At 38.6% G+C, this 21,008-nt stretch overlaps 1 protein-coding gene across 3 annotated transcripts in view; it reads right to left on the bottom strand.

The window, feature by feature from the left end:
* TBL1X (transducin beta like 1 X-linked) overlaps positions 1-21,008 on the bottom strand; it is a 192,181-nt gene that overhangs the window by 55,748 nt on the left and 115,425 nt on the right. The gene's annotated exons all lie outside the window — the stretch shown is intronic.

The following is a 21,008-nucleotide window of genomic DNA, read 5'->3' on the forward strand; positions in this document are numbered from 1 at the left end:
GGCAGTGAAAGCACCACTTCCAGTATAACTTGATACACACTTCTTCCAGATAAACAGGCTTGGACCTGAATAATTAATAGCCTCCTGTGTCCTTTTTGCATAATCATTGCTGTACAATGAAGAACAGGACAGACATTCACAGCAACAGTTAAGGCCATTTTAATCTCCGAGTGCCTAAAATACATCTGTATCGTTGCTATGGCCATGATAGTAATAAATCAAGATAATTTGATTGCTGTGGGTTGAAAAAACCCCCCACTTCTAAAAGCATTTTAAAAATAGCTGCTTCAGAGTTTGGTGGTAGGAAAGTTGGTAAAGATGAAACCGCTTGCAAAAATTCAGTCTCAGCAATGACGTACTCTGTGGTAAGATGAACTTTATTAAAAAAAAAAAATCAAAACCTTCAAATGCCATTTCTGGGTGCATCCTGACAATTTTATATATTAACGTAGTATTTCCCACATACAGAGGGTTGCTTTGGGAAAGGGGAGGCAAGGGAAAGGAAGAATGCTGGGTTTTGTTTGTTTTTCTAAAGATGACTTTTCTTAAATAAATTAAAATCAGAGAAAATCAATGTGATTGCAAAACAGTCTCCCAGCTCCAGGAAAAAAGCCCTCTAAAGCAGCTGCCTTTGTATCAGAATCCCAAGTATACCCAGTAATAGTTGAATTTACAATGCAATTTCTCTGAAGTCAGTCAACAGGAATTACTTTGACACATGTGTCAGATCATATCTTTATACACACATTATTACCATGCCACAAATAACCAGATGATCTCCACTCATATATTTAAGGTTTCTTCTCTCCCACAGATGTCAGTTTAGCAATCAGATACAGAACTGTAAAGCTTCTACCCATCCAAACCAAGACACAGATTTTGCCTTTTATCCAGAGAAATCTATTCATTAGAAAGCTGGCTGACCACACTCAATTTAGTGCTCTTTTTGATTCCCTTCTTCTCTGCAAATAAACAGTACAAATAAAAGTAGCTAAAAAAGACATGGTGGGGAGGAGAGCAACATCCTTATGTTTTGTGTATCTCCACGACTGACTCATAAGGAACAAACAACTTGCCTCTCCCTCAATATATATTTTTAAATGTAGAAATGTAAACTTCTGTAGCAAATCACAGAAACTTTCAGTCACCACTGTGATAGATTTATTTCTACTAATTGATGGCCTCCTTTTGTTACTGACAACTGGTATTACCTAGATTAATAGCTTTTTAAAAGAAATGAAGTGCAGTTTATAAACAATACTGATGTGCCTTTAGAGACATTTCACATTTAAACCAGCAATAACATCTTAATTCTTCAAAATGTCAAGAGGATTAACAAAAAGCATTCAAACGTGTTTGAACTTTCTTTACTTGAAACACTTTTTCCTGCAGCCAATTACACATAATGGGAAGTTCTACTTACTTCAACCTCTAAAAATTTGGCTTGTGATCATGTAGATATTTAAGAATGCCCAAAAATGTGACCTGAGCCAATTAACACTTCCCAAAGTATAATGGATGCACACATACAAACCCCATCAGTGGATAGATAGGTTGTTAAGATCATTCAAAACCACTTATTTAAAATAAACAACTCTTAGTTCTATCAGGACAGGTTTGCAGAAATGCTTCCCATATAGGGTGAAAAATCTGGGATATTACCTCAAATACCACCGTTGTGCTTCTAGGGCTGCTTGTCTTTTGCTGAACCAAATGCTTCACCTGGCACTGAGCTGGTTCCAGTGAAGCTGGAACTGCAGCACGCCTCCCTGTGCTCCGGGCAGCCAGGCTAGCCTGCTTCCCAGAGTAACCACAGGACCTGATCTGGCTCTGTGCACCCACATACCACTGCTCTCAAATTAAACCTTCCTGGAGCACTGGGAATCCTGCTAATGGGCCATGCAAGTGGCTCTGGAGAAGGCAGCCTCACATATAGCCATGGATCAGCACAGTGATAGCCAGGTCAGCTAAGAATAGTTTATTTACATCCCATCATCCCCTTACTCAAAAGGATTGCTCTTCCTTTGCCAGGCATATTTTAGGACTGCTGCCATAAATAAGGGAGATCTGGCTGAAGAATCAAGGGAAAATGATATTTTCAATTTTGAAATAGCATCTGAAGACTCAAATCCTCTGCCTCTTTTCTAAACAATGGTCACTGGGTCCCCCAGGGCCCTCCAGGCCAACCCTGGGGCAGGGGACAGCTGAGGTTATTTCAGAAAATGAGTTTATATTTGCTACTTGAACCAGCATGCCACCCATAGAGACTGGGAATTACCAGTCAATCTTCCCCTCAGGAAGGCAGAAACAGGTCAGACATTTAGGGAAAACACCTAAACTAAAACCTAAACCTGAAAACTAAACAGGAACTTGGGCACTTCCCATCTGAGCATCCAACCCTGCCAACAGAAATTTATCAGATGGCTGGTCTGGCTCTCATCTTACACCTTCAAAAATTCTGCAAGCTCCAGTCTGCTTTAACTAAGTGCTGAGCAGTTGTCAGCTTCTTGGGAGAGTGTTTTTGGTTTTTTGGTTTTTGGATTTTTTCTTTTTTTTTTTTTTTTTTTTTTTTTTTTTTTTTGAGTTATTGTGGTAAAATAAACACTGTCCCCTTCTTCTCCCATGCCCTCCTCACCTCCAAACCCCAGCTGAAACACTCAAATTTTCATTTATCTCCTGCAGAGGCTAAAATGTCCTTTCACAACTGAAATTTTAATGATAACAACAACATTGTCATTAAAATGATAGGGAGGAGTAAAGAGAAATTTTGGGGATTTGCTTTGGGGAAAAAAAAGGCAAAAAGCAGAGGTTCCATAAAAATGAAAACATTCCAGAAAATTCAAACATTTACTGTTGTCGACTCGATGCCCTGCTGCATGGGAACCAGAGTTCACGCACTTACGCTCCCATTTTCTCACCCAAGATGGACCTGTGCACCAAAGGGCATCTCTCAGGATCCAAGACAGCCTCCTCATCTCAGAGAACAGAATGTGAATGTAATTACTAAACAGACTCTAGGAAGGCACTGTGACAGCACAGCCAAATCAATGTGTTACTGTTTTGTATATGCTCCGTAGTTTAATGAAAAACATTTCCTAAAGCCAGAAGCCACTTCTCACAAAATGAGTCATTTAGGCAATCTCTGTGTTTTCTGTTGAAAAATACTTTCATCAGAAACTTTCAATGAGGCCTACGCTTCTGTATTTCTGGGATGTGTCTTACGTAGAGCCAGAGCAGAGTCAGTAGCCAGCAGCTCTTCCCCAAAGGCTAACGAGCTCTGCTTGGCCCTCACCAATGCATTCCTCAGTCTTGGCTTCTATCACAGTTGCCTCTTCTTGTGGAGGAACTCCAGCATGCTGCTTTCTCAAAATGCCAAACCAAACTTCTGGGAGAGGAAAAAAGCACACTCTGCTTCTTCTGCCCTCACAGTCTCTCCTGCCATTTCATGAACCTAAAGAGCAAAACAACTTTTCTTCACAAGTATCCTGACAATGGAATTGAGACCATCACACTCCTTCTGATTACAAGGTATAAAGCACGGAAGAATGGTTCTTTCCTAACTCCACCATCAGTGACCAAATTAACAGCGAACCCTGTTCAAAATGCAGCTCGAGCAAGCATGACTTCCTGATTCCTCCTTGCAAGGCTTGATCAAGACACCTTGCTTCAAAACCACCAAATCTAAAATATAAACAGTTGCCCATTCTAGAGACCTTGCACTTAAGAAAGCAAATCAAGATGTGCTCCCAGTAAGAATTGCACCGTTATTTCCCTGGCCTTTCTTAATGAGGATGCAAATAAGTTAACTATCTTCACCTGTAAAGGATAACCACATGTCACCCAAACCATTTAGTGACAAAGATGAGGCGATTCAAATATCTCAGAACTATCGTTCCACGCTTGTTACAGAAGCTCACAGATGTCTTTTCATCACTTATACTGTTAATATTTTGAAGCTTTCTTTACAAGAGCAGTAGCATATTTGTTGTTCTGGGGAAAACAAAAGCTGAGATTCCCCAGAACAGAGTGATTTCCTTTGGGAATGGTTATTGAGTTGTGCAGTATGCCCTGTCTCACTTAGATGTCTGTCACCCATGTTTACAGCACATCAGTAAGGACAGAGACCTCAATGGCTGAAGGCAATAAGACTGTCAAAAATCCCGCACTGCCAAATGTTAAGCCTGGCTCTTATTTTGGTTTTAAGTCCATTTATTTACAGTGACCTTCTGCTGATTTTTAAAAGACCACACTAAACCAAAACAAAACCAGGGAGCCACAGTTCATTCCTGTTCTCACTGCTGCCTGTAAGACCACACTCAGATGAAAAGTTGTAACAACTAAACCTGTACCTGAGAGCTTAAAAAAAATGGCATAGATATAATAAAATCCTATCTTGGATCCTGACACATTAGGGTATCTCATATTATTAGCCAGTGAGCTCAATCATATCAGTGTTCCAAATCTGGTGCCAATCAGAGAAAAAGGAGGAATACCATCTACAGACATGTATGTGGTAGTGATCAATTAACCTGCAATTCTGTCTTCAAGAGGTCACTCTAGATGAATCAAATGCTGTATGGGCAAATCTGGCAAAAATGAGGTTTTCATTTCAATAAAATCAAAATGCTGTTCAGGGAGAAGGTTGGTTTATTATGCAATATCTATAAAGAGTTGTTTTTGAACAGATGAATCTTTTTTGAAATTGCAACTGTTCCTACTGTATTGTTTTAAAAATCTGCAATGAATTATCAAAATGGTTGTCCTGTCCTGGAAAAAATGTTAACAAAATAACACATCATCCAGTAAACTACCAAAAAATAAAATTAAGGAAAAAAGTATCACAAAGATATTTATAAAAATAATTTGGCGAGTTAAACACTTTGGTGGACATAATTGCAGAAATTTTATTTCTGCATGAATACTAGTCTTCAATAAATTATAAATTACATTTCAAACTGAAGAGCCATTTGGAACCAAACCCACATCTATTTATTTAAAGAAAGGGCAACAAGAGATATTCCAACAATTTGTAAGTGCTATTCAAACATTTTTCAATTAATCAACAATTCCCAGAGCAAAATAACTAATCATCAACAGAAGACAAGCCTTTAAGCACCAAATTCCCAGCAAACTTTACTTCCTCTAACAAAAGATTCTGAACAGTGCATCAGATCTTTCATAGCTATAATCCCTTAGTTTGATCAGGTTGTTTTTCAGTTCTCAGCTGGTTTGCTTAATTACATCAGCTTCCAGCATTTTAGTTCTAAGAGTTCAAGTGGATCTTTTCCAACTGCCTTTGCTGCAAAATGAAATGGGTTTTCCAGTATTGATTTTTCCTTTTTGTCTCTTTGCTAAAGGGAAAAAAGGAAAAAAAAATACAACTGCTCTTCCTAATTAGTGCAATTATGTTTTACCTCTTTCATAGCTTCGTTCTAAGATGAGGCACCTTCAATTTTTTTAAAAAACAGAAATGCTATTTACACTAATATATTTTATGGAAAGCTCTGGGAAGCCAAAGAAAGACTAATGGGAAAGCAATGGTTGACAGTACACCTAGAGCTTGCAAACGAAATGAAAATAATTGTTTGAAAATAAAAAAGGAAGGAATTACAGAGGCTTGAGAAATCAAAACACATGATTGGATTTAGCTTGAGAACCAAGATACCTCATCAGTCTTGGAACAACTGAAGTCAATTGGGAATGCTGCCACTAAACAGAACCAAAGATTTTCTTCCTTACATGAGCACAAAATTGCAATTAGGACAAACCCAGGGACAATGGTATGTGTCCACTTGTTTCAAACCAATTAGGCCAAAATACATGATTGTCTGATGGTGTGGTAACCGTTGGTCTGTGTGCGCGTGCGTTTCCATGCACGTCATACACCAAAAAATGTGCTTTAAATCTTATGAGTAGCACTACAGGCTCAAAAACGTTAAGGAAGATCGCAACTTTATAAAGATGGAACAATTTCTCTAGCGATATCCCATCTTCTTTAATTTCGGTGAGAGAGCAAATATATTAACATTATCTCAAATTTAACTTTGCACTTAATATACCTGGATTTTCAGTAAAACCTCGACAAAACAAAACATTAGCATTTAAATTTTTCATCTTTACTTCACATTCAGAGTTTTGAGGTGAAATGAATGTGATGGCATGAGTTCCTGCTAGAACTGGCTGTACCTGATTCAGATGTGAGTAAAATAACACAGCTGAATTTTTGGAATGAACATTCCTCCCAAAAAGCTAGAATAAAGTGCAGTTTCTTTTTCAGCTGACTCTTAATATTAAATATACGCTAAAATAAATGTGAACTATCTTGAGTTCTGAGCTGGTCTGTAAGAATGGGCACCAGCAGGCATCAATTGTGAAGAGACAGGCCACAGTCTAGTAGAGGAAACACTGGCTTTGAGGTGACACCATGTTGCTGGGACACAAAAGGAGCTTCCAGAAACCTCCAAAAGGCTCAGCCATCTGCTATATGGAGCAGTGGGGATTACCAGCCATGGCACCCATTTTAAATGAGGCAATTGCAGGGCAAGGAGCAAAAGAGTGATGGGCCTGGAAGGATAAACAAGAGACAGTCTGAAGGATTTGCCCAAAAGACAGAATATCTGAATAAGGCTTTTTTGATGATTTCTGATTTTTGTCTTTGCTGCTAAAAACAGTACAGCTGGTAGCTGGGGTCAAAATCCTGATTTCTCCAAACACATCTGAGCATTTCACTGCAGAACTGGGCTCTGTCTTGATTGTGCACCTTATTTTTGAAGAGCAACGTAAGGATAAAACACCCATGTGTGTTTTTTTACCATGCTCCTTACACAAACTGTTTCCTATACCACCCTGAGGGTAAATTCTCATGATAAAAACCAGACCACTACCACCTTACTGCTGCAGTGGTGTCAGTGCCCAGTACAGTGGTAGGGACTTCCAGCAGGCAACATGCTACAGACAGGTTGCCTGGGCACTGCCAGACCACGGATGTGGCATGCAGATGAGTGAGCGCAAAGGGCTTTGAGACTTGGTCCTGCACCTCGTCCCTTTGTCCCACAGCTGTGAGGCAACCTCGAAGCTCTCCAGGCAAGTGGCAGCACAGACACAGCATCACCATCATGCAGGAGGGCCAGTTGGTCCACATACCTGCAAGTCTGTGTGCTACATCCCTCCATAGGACCCAGATACCCAGTAAAATATTAAATATTTAAATTCCATGCCTATCTGAATATCATCCTTCCTTAGTATCTTTCAGGACAGCTTGACACAAGTACAGCTGGAGAGAAACTAATAGTGAAAAACCATTCTGGTATTACTGTCTCATGACAACACTGGTAACTTGCATGATAAAGTCTTCTCTTGGACTTAGCAAAGCTCTACTTGAGATAAACCATCACAAATCTGTGCTAGGCTAACCAATCTACAGTCCTCTAGCCATGCAGGCTGGCCCCACACAGCTGCAGGTTCCTACAAGTAAAGGACAGGAGAAGGACCAGTGTTCATTGCACGTGGGAGGTGGAGATGGGCACATCCCTGACACTTCACAATCTGGGATCTGCCCAGTAAGAGAGAGCCACCAAGGTCTAGAGAGCAGCAGGGAGCTGCAGCAGCTCAGTTAGCTCATGTCTGGATGGCCTCAGGCAAAGGGAATGTGCAGGGATGTCATTAAGGGGGTGTGTTTTTATTAGTTTCTGCTAATAAGCTCAGCAGATGTTACTGGAAAGAGTTTGATGTTATTTTTCCATCACTTTCAACCATTTTTCCCCCCTCAGAAAGTAAAGGGAGTAGATCTTGCCACATATTTCAACCTCCCCCCTGTAGTATTGTTAAAAATGTATCTGAATATTTTCTTTATTTTTATTACTGTACAAAGGGAAAAAGCTTTTTCTCCATTTGTCTTCAATCCCAAAATAGCTGAAAGGATTATACTCCAAATTAATGAGGGAAAATACTTTTCAGACTCACAGCATGGAAAATTTACCCCCCCCCAAAATAAGTATTTTGTAAATTTTAGAATATATAAAAACAAAGAACTATAATGTAAACTATTTAAAACTTTTATTATGGCAGTTCCTATTATAAACTATTTATAAAGACTTTAACTATGACTATAAATACTTCATGCTTTCCCTTGAATAATCCTAAGAGAATGTCAATGTTAAAAGATGCAAGGACAAAGATTACAGAGGGTAGCACAGTGGAACAGAAAAATATATACATAAATTCAGCATACTCAATACACTGCTGTGCATTTAGTTCTTAGTGGAAATCTGTTGCAGCATTTTTTTTGTGTGTGTTCATTTTTTTTTATACATAACTACCCAGCTTATATTGGTTTGAGCTCTGGAGAAGGGTTATTAAAAGTCTCCATTTTATGTAAGTTATAGGGCTACATTCCTTGTTGGAAGGTGGGGAAGGAAGGAAGATGGATGGAGGGAAATAATTTGCTTTTAAAGAATGCCTGCAGAAACTTCTAAGCAATCACTAAAGCAAAAAAGCTTGTTTCTTGGTTATTCTTCTGCATCCACATTGCTAAATATTTTATAGAGAAACTTCCCATTAAAAATCAATTCAAAGAATTAAGGGTGAGAAATTTCTGTCTAATAAAAACTACCTCAACTACCAATTTTAGACACTGATTTATCTTTAACTTTTCCTCTCCATGTTCTACAACCAAGATTTAAATAGCTACGAAAAATTCACACACGGTGCATCCAGTAATATAATCCAAGTAGTACAACACTTTCACATATATTATCTGCCTTTTCATCCATCCTCCCCCCTTTACATGCTGTAATAGTCCAAGAGGGGAGAGGCAGTCCCTTTGCCATTTCAGACTTTCCTGGCTTTTTTGGGTGAAGAAAGAACACCACAAAATGACAGAGAATCACATTTCTGGTGGCAGCATCATGAAGTCCTACACAGCCCTAATATAAATAGCAAAGTCTATAGATTAAAAGGCAATGCTAAGAGGAAAGCTTTTTAACCTCCTTTTTGAAAAAGCTAAACAGCCTAGAAACCAAGATGAACTAAAAAATCCTTTGGGAGTCAGAGACAGACATGACATAATCTAAGGTTTTCATAAAAAAATTCAGTTAAATACTTCTCAGGAAGGATTTTAATATATTATGACACAGCTATTAGTTAGCCCAGATTAAATAAAAAAAGCACTCCCCTGCTTTAAAAAAATCAAGATACAGAGAACTGATGCCTTAAATCCATACATACAGAGTTTGAGAAGCTTTTAAAGGCTTTAATCCCTGGACAAGAATCACTTTATCGGAGAATAAAACGATTCTACATTTTTTGCCTTCCCTCTAAGAAGGACTCCAGGGAAACTAGAGGTGATCAGGAAGGCTGAAGTAGATGTCAATCATATGCTTGCTGTTACAGAAATATTATAAAAGCTGCTGAACTCCAGTAGGATTTTGGGTACCTACAGGCTTGAGGGTCACAGGCTGGAAGGGATCTCAGGAGGTCGCAGCTCCCACCCCCTGCCCAAAGAAAGGCCAGGTCAGAGCGGGCTGCTCAACAGAGCTCGAAACCCTCCTCAGAGAGGGGTGGCACAGACTCTTGGGGTGACCTGCTCCACTGCCTCACTCCCCATGGGAACACCTCAGGAAAAGCTTCTCCTCAAACCTGTTGCAATTTGTGCCTCTTGTCTCTCACTCCCAGGCTGCACAGCTGTGAGGGGCCTGGCTCCATCTCAAGGACTTCCTGTGGGTGCTGGGGGCTGTCAGGTGCTCCTAAGCCATCCCTTCTCCAGGCTGCTCCTTCTCCCCCTCTCCCTCCTCACAGTGCCAGTGCTCCAGCCCCTGTGTCCTCCCGAGCACTCTCCAGCTTGTCCACAGGTGACAGCTTGTGTCAGGTGACAAGACCAGATGCAGTATCTGGATGTGGTGTGACAGGAGTCACACAGACTCCTCCATATGACTTTAAAATGAACATCAGTACTAGCACAAATTCAAGGGAAGCAAATTTTCCAAACTGGAACAATCTTACTCATTGTTGTCTTTACTGTAAATTTTATTTGAAAAAAAGAAATTTTATTTGGAAAAGACACGCAGGAAGGTAGATAGTGTAACACTCCATACTGTCATGCCTATTAGATCTTCTAAGGATACTGTAACCAAGTGGGCATTTTAGTCATTCAGCTCCTGGAACATAATTCTCAAAGACTAGCTTGCTATGAAATTCCCTCTACAAGGAATAGCGAAAGTTATGTGCCCGTTTCAAAGATTTATGTGTTTTCCTGTAGACGTGGATTAGACACTTGTCTGAGACTAGGATTCATTGCTTCAAATTTCCGCTCCAAATCCAGGCTCCGATTTGTATTTTTGGCTGTGGAGAACTGACTCAGAACTTTTATTTGAAAAGGAGAAAAAAAAAAAAAAAAGAAAAAAGGAGAAAAAGGAGAAGTGGCAGTGGAACAGTGGAAGTGGTATAACAGATTTAAGAGACTGAAGATTAAAGTATTCACTGAAGAATTAGAGGGTTCAGACTTGCATTTTCCAGTTCCCAGGAGAGCACACTTTACACCTGGTTACAGGTTGCTGAAACAAAACCACTATGGAGAAAAGAATTGAGAGACTTGAAAGGACCATGAAAAGGAGTAAGGATCTGTAACCCCTCTTAATTAATAAATCACTTGTTTATTGCAAGTATCTGGCTGCTGAATCATGAATCATATACATTTCAATATTTTTCAGCATCAATGAAAAATGGATTTAAATATAAGCATTTGTCCAAAGATAAATTTTCTTTCATTTTTTCCACTCTTCAGCACTCTTTTTTACATGTTTTACATTTCCTTATTAAGAGAAGATAAAATTGGTCTCCTTATTTCTACAGAGACTCAAGGGCCTTTGTAGTATTATGCAAGGAGCAGACTTCAACACCTATATTTAAGCATGACATATTATAAGCTTATAATATAATTTATAATTCAACTCCATTTTAACTATTTGGACTGTAAAGCTCCACAGTGAGTCTTTGCCTCAGGCAAATTTTTTTTTCTGGAAGGCGTAAGCAAAAATAGTTCAGTTGTTTCAGAGTGAAGGTGGGGAAAACCCAATTGTGCCAATATTTATACTGTTTCAGTGTTTCAATGAGAACTTCCATTGCCTCTATATTTCGGAGCAGGGATTTGGCAGAGAGGCTGCTCTCATGGCAGAGCCTTTGTTGTCACATTGAAAATCTGTGCAATTTGACTAAAATAAAGCCTTCTGAAAATACTACTTGGATACATGTTGCACAGGTTTGTTAGAGGCTGTAATTCAATTATCAAAATATTTTCCTGGTATTAACTTTGCTTCCTACTCAGGAAGGCAGTGCTATCTCTGACAAAGGCTTCTGTCTCTGACACCTGTCAGATCAGAGTGTTTTTGCACAGGGGAAAGCAGCTACAGGCTGATGCCTGGGAAAGGGTGACAAGCACTGGGAAGGGCAAAGGGCATCATGGCTACAGGCTTATGGACAGCTGAGATGGCAGTCTCAGGTGTCTCATCTCACCAGATAGCAGAGAATACCTACTTCCCAACAAGTATTTCAGAGGAAAATATATTATAATCAAAATATGATTTTTAAATTTCTCTGCTGTTCTACATACTAATTTTTATCAGTCACTTATTCCTACAGATCTAGACTGGATGATCTTTAATGCCCTGGACCTCTATTTATTTACATCTTACTTTTGTTATTTTTATGAGTCAAGGATTTTTCTCCTAAGCACTCAATTATAAGACTTAGCTAGTTTCAAAAAATTGAAAAGCATAATTTAAAAAACACGGAGTAAGATTTTTTTCCTTCTTCCATTTGTTTCTTTCTCAGTTAAGCACAGACTTTAATAGCATAGCTATTTACTTACAAGGACCTATATTTTACTTGGATCAAATTTAATTTGAAAATTGCTGAAATTTTAAACTCTTAATTAACTGCTAATATTAATCAACTACTTTGACCATAAGAAATGCACACAAACACTGTTCAATGCATACTTATTCTCAGGGACTGCATTCAAAGACAGAAAAGAAACAAAACTTGTTCTTGCCAATGCCACTTTTAACATGGCTCTGCTGTCATTGAGCAATATCGTGGTGCTATAAAATAGAAAAAGGCCATCAAACAAAATCCATCAGTGAAAAGCCATCACTTAAGTTTTTTACTGACTACTAACTTGTACAATGCTGGCCTGGAGCTCTTGATAAAGGGATATCCTAAACCCTAATGCCAGCAAAGGAAAGCATGAGACTCACAATGATGCAAGAATTGATTCCTTTCTCTCCTTTTAAATAAATGCCTCACAATTTAACCTGATGTTTATGAATGCTTACAATCCCTTAGGTCCAAAAGACAGGTTTGCCACATCAAATACACTGATGAAGATGATCCTCCTTCCAGTCAAAAACCTTGTGAAAGAAATATTAAAAACAGAGAAGGTTTCAGCTTTTCTACATTTCATACTAATGCATCACTGTTACCTGCCTGGGTAATAGCTTTTTGTTCTCTTTAGGAAAAGGAAAATAAGACTGGAAAAAAGGAAAATACTACCACAGATATTTCCTTAAGAAATTATCCTTTTTATCCACTGACACTTTAAGCCCTACCCTACGCACAAGTCTTCCACAACTATTAAAACTGCAAAATATTCTCTAAGACATGTAGTCACTAAAATGTAATGGAGACCTGTGAAACAAACAACCTTAAATGGTTTTGTTTTATTTTATGGGATCTAACTAGTAATAGGACTGTAGCATGTCTCTTTTTAAATTCTCAGCTTTCTAATTTTAAGAGCTGACATGGACACTCCAGTATCTGGGTGCATTTATCATACACCCAGATCAAGCAATTAAGACTTTTTTGGGGGAGGGCAGGAGTTCAGGCACATTTCACTGACAAAGAAAACTGCTTATAGTTAGTAATAAATTTTGCATTCCTTTTGGAAGGAATACAATATAAAATGTAGCAAAATAAAACAATACAGGGTTTTTGTATAAAATCAATAATGATAATGATAGTCTAAGAAAAGTATAGTTTTATGCACATGCAAATGCCAATTTTCACATTAAGAGATGAATCTCTCACCCCAGGAGCCCCAGTGTCACCATTAATGACTTTTTATTGTTCTGTATTTTGAAAGAACTCTTAAAATATTAACAAATACATCTTAAATGTTTCTATGTAGGTTTTGGTGTTACACAGAGGTTCTCAGGATGTGTCATCCACAGTTCAACCATTATGGTAAGGCACCACATCCATTCCCTTCGAATGTGAAGGACAACACTACATTTGTGACACAATGTGAACATAAATGTAGAGCATGTTAGCCTCTCTGATGATTTCAACTGTTAGTAACAAGAACAAAATAATTTCTACTGTTCCTCAAAAAGCAGAACTAACAACAGCCTTTCTAGTTCCACCAAAATTAGGCCACCTGCCTAATAATGCCAGTGTGTAAGAATGGCTCTTAATGCTTCTGACTATTAAAAAAATATCAGAAACATTCACCCATGTGTCAGCTGCTCACCTGCCCCCCCACCCCCAGTCCTGCTTTAACTGAACTTTCAGCTCCTCCTAGTTCTGCCTTGGTTACTGCAGCAGCAACCAGTGGAGCTGCATCCATCCTCTCTACTGAACTTCCACAAAGCTCTTAATTTGTGGAGAGAGTGCTGACATGCTCATGGTGATGGTTCAAGTGCTCAATCATCTTCTGATGACTGACCTCTTGATTGAGTTGAATATTTTTTAGTATAAAAATAAAGTAGAAGTGGAGGAAAGGAAAAGCCTGGGGACAAGAAGTAAAATATATTTTTACAAGTGTGAAGGTAGAAGTAAATAACAAAAAAAAAAAAAAAAAACACTGACTTAAAATGAGTTATAATTAATCCCATAGCACCATAAATGCATGCACAGTGTTGCTGTAACTTCATTACTAAGTATGGTCCAGTTCTTTATATTATTAAATTTGCAAACAATTCTGTAAGACATATAAAGTCACTAAGATACAATGGATATCTATTAATTGCAAATGAGACCCTTAAAGTTATTTTACTTCATGTGAGCTAACCAGTGAGAGAATAATATCATGTCTCAACTCTTATAATCACTTTTCTAAGCAAATACTCTGTTGCAGCAGGTGTATTTTTAGACCGGGGCAATTAGCTTATATAAAGTGAAATTACAACTTTTATTTTTATAAGGATCTTTTTTGCTTATAAATAAACTTCAATTTAATTTTTGTGCTTATATGAAGTCATTTAAAAGCCAGTTGCTAAAATGCCTATGAAGTGAAGCTGGAGGGGTAAGCCTTTTACACTTGATGCCTGCATTCACGAATCAATAGGACACAGAACCATGTAACACACAAATTACCACCGAGACGTAACACATCATCAAGTATCTTACAATGGGAATGAGAAATTAAAGTTGCAAAGGCCACCAACCGGTTCAGCCTCTCCTGCCACCTGTTGCTGGAGTCATTTTTTCTCCTGCCAAGGCAAAACCCATTCCCTGAGCTTCTCCCTGGAACCAACCAGCAGATCCTGAGGAGAGACGTGAACTTGCACAGGGGGCAAGGTCTGAGCCAAGCTTGAAGTACAGGGCTTAAATTCAGGAGACTGGTGGCAAACTGCATGGTGAGAGAGCTGATGGGCAGGACTGAGCACACGGGTGTGCATCCTGGGGACATGGAAGAAAACCTTCAATGACACAGCAAGGACATGGGCACAGCAAAGAAGGAAGAGGCTGCCAGGTGTGGGATGTGGTCCAGTGAAAGCTGTGGTGGATGAGAATGCCAGCTGAAGAGAGAGGCTCCATTCCAAGAACAAAGAAATGCTTTCCTATTTAATTCCTGCTGTTTAATTGCACCCTCTAATGGTATTTAGGAAATATCATTTACTTTGATTACAGGTGAGGCTATAAAACAGGAAAGTTGCACAATTGCTTCTGCTTGAAGTTGGTATTCCAAAGATTTCACAACTCCTGGAACACCCACACTACATTCCCTCACTTGAAACCACTCAAGAAACCTGGGAAAAAGCCCAGCTTCAATTTCTCCTTCCCCACAAGATCACACATGAATGAAGACTTGTATTCAGCAAGTGGAATAAAGGTGTTACATTTTTTTCACCAGGGGAATGGGTGCCTGTAACTATACCTCTTATGTAGAATGACCTTTTTGTCATTCAAGAAATCACCCATTTTCTTTAGGTATAAGCAGAATACTCACTCGTGTCACTTTCAGAAGTAAGGGATTACACAGAGAAAAATGAAAAACTACAGTGGAAGTAAGTATTCCCAAGACAAGATCTGAAATATAACTAATATTAAATGTGAAAACTATTCTGGAGATTTTGTCTTTGTTTAGATAGATCAAACTGTGCGAAGAAAGAACAGATTCTTCAACACTAAATTCTATTATACCTCTGGAAAAATAGAAAAACCCCAAGTTTCTCATGGTACCAACTATATTAATACCATGTTCTTTCACACTCAAAAGAAGTGCATCATTCCTCTTTATACAATTATAATAATGAAAAAAAAAACCAAACAGGAGACCAAAGAGCTGTGAGTACATCTCAAATCTTGTGTTAATTCAGAAATCAAATTCCCTTTGAAGTCTACAGCTGGTCCTATTTCCCACAGATCAGATTAAATTTTGGCTGAGTCTGGTGTAAGTTAACAAACAAAACTTGCTAGTGCAGGCACTGGGGATACAAAGGCCTGGCCCTCTCAAATCTCTGATCTCAATCCAAGTTTAGCCAAAAGTGTGAAAGAAAACACAACTGTAGTTAGGTTTTGCTCAATTAATGGGGCACAGCAGAATTCCCTGTCTGTACACACCACTCTGCTGGTAGGTAATATAAATAAGCGAGAGAACAAGCCATTTGAGGACTCACAATCTATTTAACAGAAACACAGGTCCTCCAGACTATTATATTGTCTTCAATATAAAATGGCAGTTTTGAAATGTATGGCAATAATTAGATGCTCAGTGTTAAACCAGGCCAGGGAGGTGGTTTACAGCTATTCTCTTAATAGCATCTCCTAGAGTTTCTAACAGCATTTAAAATAGTGCCTGGACTGCCCGATGTGGCTGGAGAACACAGCTTTATCTAGCATATCCATTAACAATAAAAACCAGGAGACAGACTTGTCACAGGTTACAGTGTTCAGGTTCAGGGCTTCTACAGAAGGCATTTTGGTATGATAACCTCATTAAAACTATGTTCAGAAGCTGCTGTTGCGACACCTGTGATACATTAAATGCTCGTCAGAAAAACAGTCATCACTAATATCTCTATTTCTTCTGCTTCATAGAAAGGCTGAAATTGAGTTTCACTGTTTATAGATATGTCTGTTAGCTTAGAATCATCCTGCCAAGACTGAGCTTAAAAAAAAAAAAAATATCTGGACAATGTCACCCAGATTTAAGATGTATGTCTTGCATTCCTGTAGGTCAATTAAAAATTTTCCGTCCTGCTTTATAAACCATCTTCACACAAGATCATTATACAAACCATTTGGAGATAGCTAGATAAGGCTGACCAGCATGTGGTCAGCTTTTTTTGTATAATAAATTGATATAACCTCATCTACAAACTTTTAAAAAGCCCATTTAAAAGTATAAAAACTTAAAAAAAAATTAGATATGAGTAAAACTCTACTATGGTTCTTAGTCTTTCTCAGATATATCAAACCTGAAATTTTAAAATATTAAGAATAATCTTAACATTTCCCACTGCCTGCACTTAGCCACTTCAGTTCACACGGACTCCTTCAGGGTATTCGGAACCACGTGGTTGAAAGTCTCCTTGTGTATTTAGTTCCATGAAATACCAGGCCATTCCCAAGGATGAAAATAAGCCTGGTTATTTCCCAACAAGTTTGACATTGTTTTGCTGTTTCCTGAATGAGCATATCAGTCCTTGGCCACCACACAAATCATCCAGCCAGGACAGGCTATTTTTATAGTTCCCAGATGGTCTTTATGTACTTTCATGCATGACATGAGCTTCGCAGGATACAACCACTCTGTCGACCTTGGTGCATGTGAAACTGTTCTCTCCAAGTACAGAAAGGTAGGAGCTGTGTCGTACACATGGGTACATCTATTCATAGTTATGTCATGCACTTCAGCTAGCACTGCATCGTTTCATTTTCACAATGTACCTTGAAATTTGTCATTGGCAGGAGTTCAATTTGTGTCATAAAAACCACACTGTCTTCAATTTCAGTTCAGTCTAGTTATCTGCTGCTTCCAAAGGGAAATGTGACAAGGCATTTGCATTCAGGAGTTGAATAGTACTTTTGACCCCAGCTCTATTTCGACAGCAAACACAGCTATTATCACCCATTTCTGAAATTATATTGGAGATATTATTGACAGTCTGCATCTGAATAAATTCTTCCAAAAAATTCCCTTGAGGTTGCCTTCACATAGTCTTGGAAGTTGTAAGAAAAAAGTCCACACTCAAATATTTGACCTCAGCATTATTAAAACTACCTGACTGAAACATAACAATCAAATACCTCTAGGAAAGCCAACAGAAATCATGAATTACATTCCTTTTTGAGGATAACCAGTTATTCAGATAGACTGCTGCTTAGCAAAATGGGTAACTTACCGCCTGCACAGCACTTCATGTAAGTGGACATACATGGTGTTAGTAGATACAATAAAAACAATTTTGATACTGCCAAGATGTTTGTAGCCTCTGAAGGCTCCTTCCACAGTAAAGTACAGCAAAGCATAACTGTAGTTTGGGAGGCCACAGAGAAAGTGAAGCCCATGGTACAGAAGTAAAGAGTTTATCTACCCAAGAATATCAGATTGGGAAAGAACCTGAGGTGCCCTTGGTACTTCAGCTGCCCTGTTTGGCTCATTACTGTGTAGCTCCAGGCCGTAACTGAAACCAAACTACACACATCAACAAGGGGCACTGACACATGACAGAAAATGCCTGAGGACTTGGACTTGCAACTAAGGCAGCAAATAACAACTTCTGTACAACAGCTATACCAGGAACTTGCTAGACTGGTTTTCATATTCCGCTCCTGCTCTGGACATTACAACACTTAAAGAGAGGTTGTTGTTGATGATGAATGGCATGCTGGTTTCAAATACTTTTATATATGGAAGACGAGAAACATTTTATGAAGCTGCAAATACACCAAAAATGTGACAGTACACAAAAAGCCACGAGACGTGCAAAAAAGATGCAACATACTTTTTTTCTCTCACTTGGAACAACTTTATAACTTTAGTACATTCCTGTAGCAAAATTCACTAAAGAACATTGTTTTCTGTCTCTGTTGGGGGCACATGGGAAAACTACTCTGACTGAAGTCCAAATTACATCTTCCAGTATTAAACTCCTTGGTCTGTACTTTGACAGTGAATTGACATTTTTCTTCACTGTGTTCAAAACTCTCCACAGTTTTAAAAGTACATCTGGTATTTGATACAGTCACACATCAATCTCTCTGACCTCACAACCAAGGAAAATAAATGCCCCATAACATACTAAAAGACAAAATGCCACTCTTGGATAGCTGAAGTGTGCCTGCAAACTATTACTGGAACCACAGACACATTTTTTTGGTTGGATTAGCTACAGAGACCAGGGCTGAAGACAGAATGAAGTCCTCAGGTATGTGCTTGCTCTGGCTTGCAACCAGGTAGGAGATGTGGGCTTCACTGCAAAATTTTGCTCCTTTGCCTCTGATTTGCTTTGGGCAGGGATGGACATTGGTGTGTGGAAGCAGGCTGTGCCAGGACAAGGAGCTGTGAGAAGCCCTCAGTCCATTATGGCTGGGGATTGGCATCCCCAGGGGCCCCTGGTGTCACTCCTCAGCTGCCAAGTCTGAGCACCACGTAAGGTGCTTGCTACCTCACTGTAAACAGCACCAATGGACAGAACCAAATGCATAAAAATCAGAATGCCTGATTCTGAAGTCTGGTTCAACTGCAGATTTGTGTTGTAACCTTGATTTACATCTGGAAAGGTGCATTTTATCAGCTTCCGTCAGCCCTAGGTAAGCCAGGCAGCCCTGAGGACTCCTGCCATGGCTCTGCCCACTACAGCACTGCTCCTGCTACTAAAAGTCTCTGCTCAAGGTGAATATGGTGCACAGGCAGCAATGCAGGTGTAAGTTGTATCTAATAATTAAAGAAAAAAATGAATGATATATTAAGAGATCTACATGCACTAAATTATTTTTCTGTATTTAAGTTAAGAGAAATCTTTTTTTAGAAAAAGAATTCACATGGGTTTTACAATCACTCTTAAATAATGTAGTTTGACCACACAAGTGAGTCGGGCAGTAAATGAAATTCACAGTAAATCCAGAGAGCAATTAACTTGTTAAAGTCTATTTATATGAGCTTAAAAATGTGTTGAAAAGAAACATATTTGTTTTCATTTCCTACACAATTCATCTTGCCTTAAAAGCTTGGAATATAACAAAATTTCATAACAAGCCACCAGTACCCATAGAGAAAGACAGTCTTATCCAGATATATCATCCTTTGCTACCAAGTCATATGTTTGGCCTTTTACACTCTCTAAGCCATTTTTGTGCTAAGAGAAAGAAAAACACCTACAGCACTGAAAATTGTAAATAAAACTGTCCTTTGAGCACTGAAACGAAGAGAAAATATTTCAAACTTATTTCATATTGCCTTAATGAAGTGTGTTTTGTAATTCAAAATAATGATAAAAACTACACGGTTTAGGCTGAAGACTGATTCTCAAAGATTACATCTGATTCTCAATTCCAACTCTGTAACCTTGGGAAATACAACTTAAACTTTTTACTTAGATCTCATTGTAAAATGCTTTATAATAGTTCACTTACGATTAATTGATCTTACCAGTGTTTTGTGGTAATTAGCTGGACAAAACACAGAAAAAATGAAACAAAATCCCAAAATGATAAACCAAACTTTATCAGAGTACACATATCTTTACTTTCAAAATTCTCTTCAAGACACTTCATCTTCTTAATAAAAAAAAACAGCCTTGACTTTGAATTCAAGGTTGATTGAATTTCGTTACACTCACAACCTTCCAGATCCTGTTAATTCAAATTATTAATTGGCAGATAGCCAGAAGAAGCAGAGGAGGGAAAATCTAATTTGTGCATGTGCTTAGACAACCAAAAATTCCCTTTACAATTGCTTATCTCCATATTCCCTCTGTTCATCTTCCAGAAAAGCAACAAAATAAGAGCAGAAGCACTGCCTTAGTAGGTGAGAATGACGTGCCAAGAGTATAATGCATTTCCCAACAACTGCAGAAACACACATTCTTGCCTTTTTTACCCTCCTTGTTTTCACTGCTGGTATTAGTAGTTGTTTTTTAACTCCTGCACAATATGGCAAGTCCCTCTGACAGGAGATGTAGAGCCAAAGCCTCTTTCCCGAAGAACTTCCATTAAAGCTCTTGACTAAGCCCAGTGGAGCTATTAAAGTAAAGGATGAGACTTTATGGCTCTCAAGTGAAGCAGGGGCGTGTCAGTGATCCCAAAGTATTCAGAGAGCCTCACTGCTTTCAGCTCTAAGGAAGGCACAGTTTACAAGGACAAAGAGGAGGGATGCAGGGGGCTACATGTAAGTGCACAAAAAAATGGGTTTATCCACTTGCTAAGCTCACTCTTTCTTACGTCACATCCCACAATTATTTTTACCCTTTCTCATGCTTTTAAAACTTCATTATTTCTCCTTAGTTTTTGGGGTATTCAGAATGAAGGTTATCTTTACACTGGGGTGGCTGAAAATTTGCAGTTTTCTATTTCCAAGACACAGCTGACTAAACTTGGCAACATTTACAGTAGCTGATGAAATCAATACCTGACTTCCTCTACCTCAAGTAGCATTAATTAGATAACTGACAGTAAAATAAAGAAAAAGAGAAAAAAAGGAAAAGATATGATGATCACTGTCGTCTACCTACTTTTGATAACAGTCACTTTTTACCACTACCATTGAAAGAGTGAGTGGTTAAATCTGG

The sequence above is a fragment of the Vidua chalybeata genome, chromosome 2, assembly GCF_026979565.1.
Source record: "Vidua chalybeata isolate OUT-0048 chromosome 2, bVidCha1 merged haplotype, whole genome shotgun sequence".
Lineage (NCBI taxonomy): Eukaryota > Metazoa > Chordata > Aves > Passeriformes > Viduidae > Vidua > Vidua chalybeata.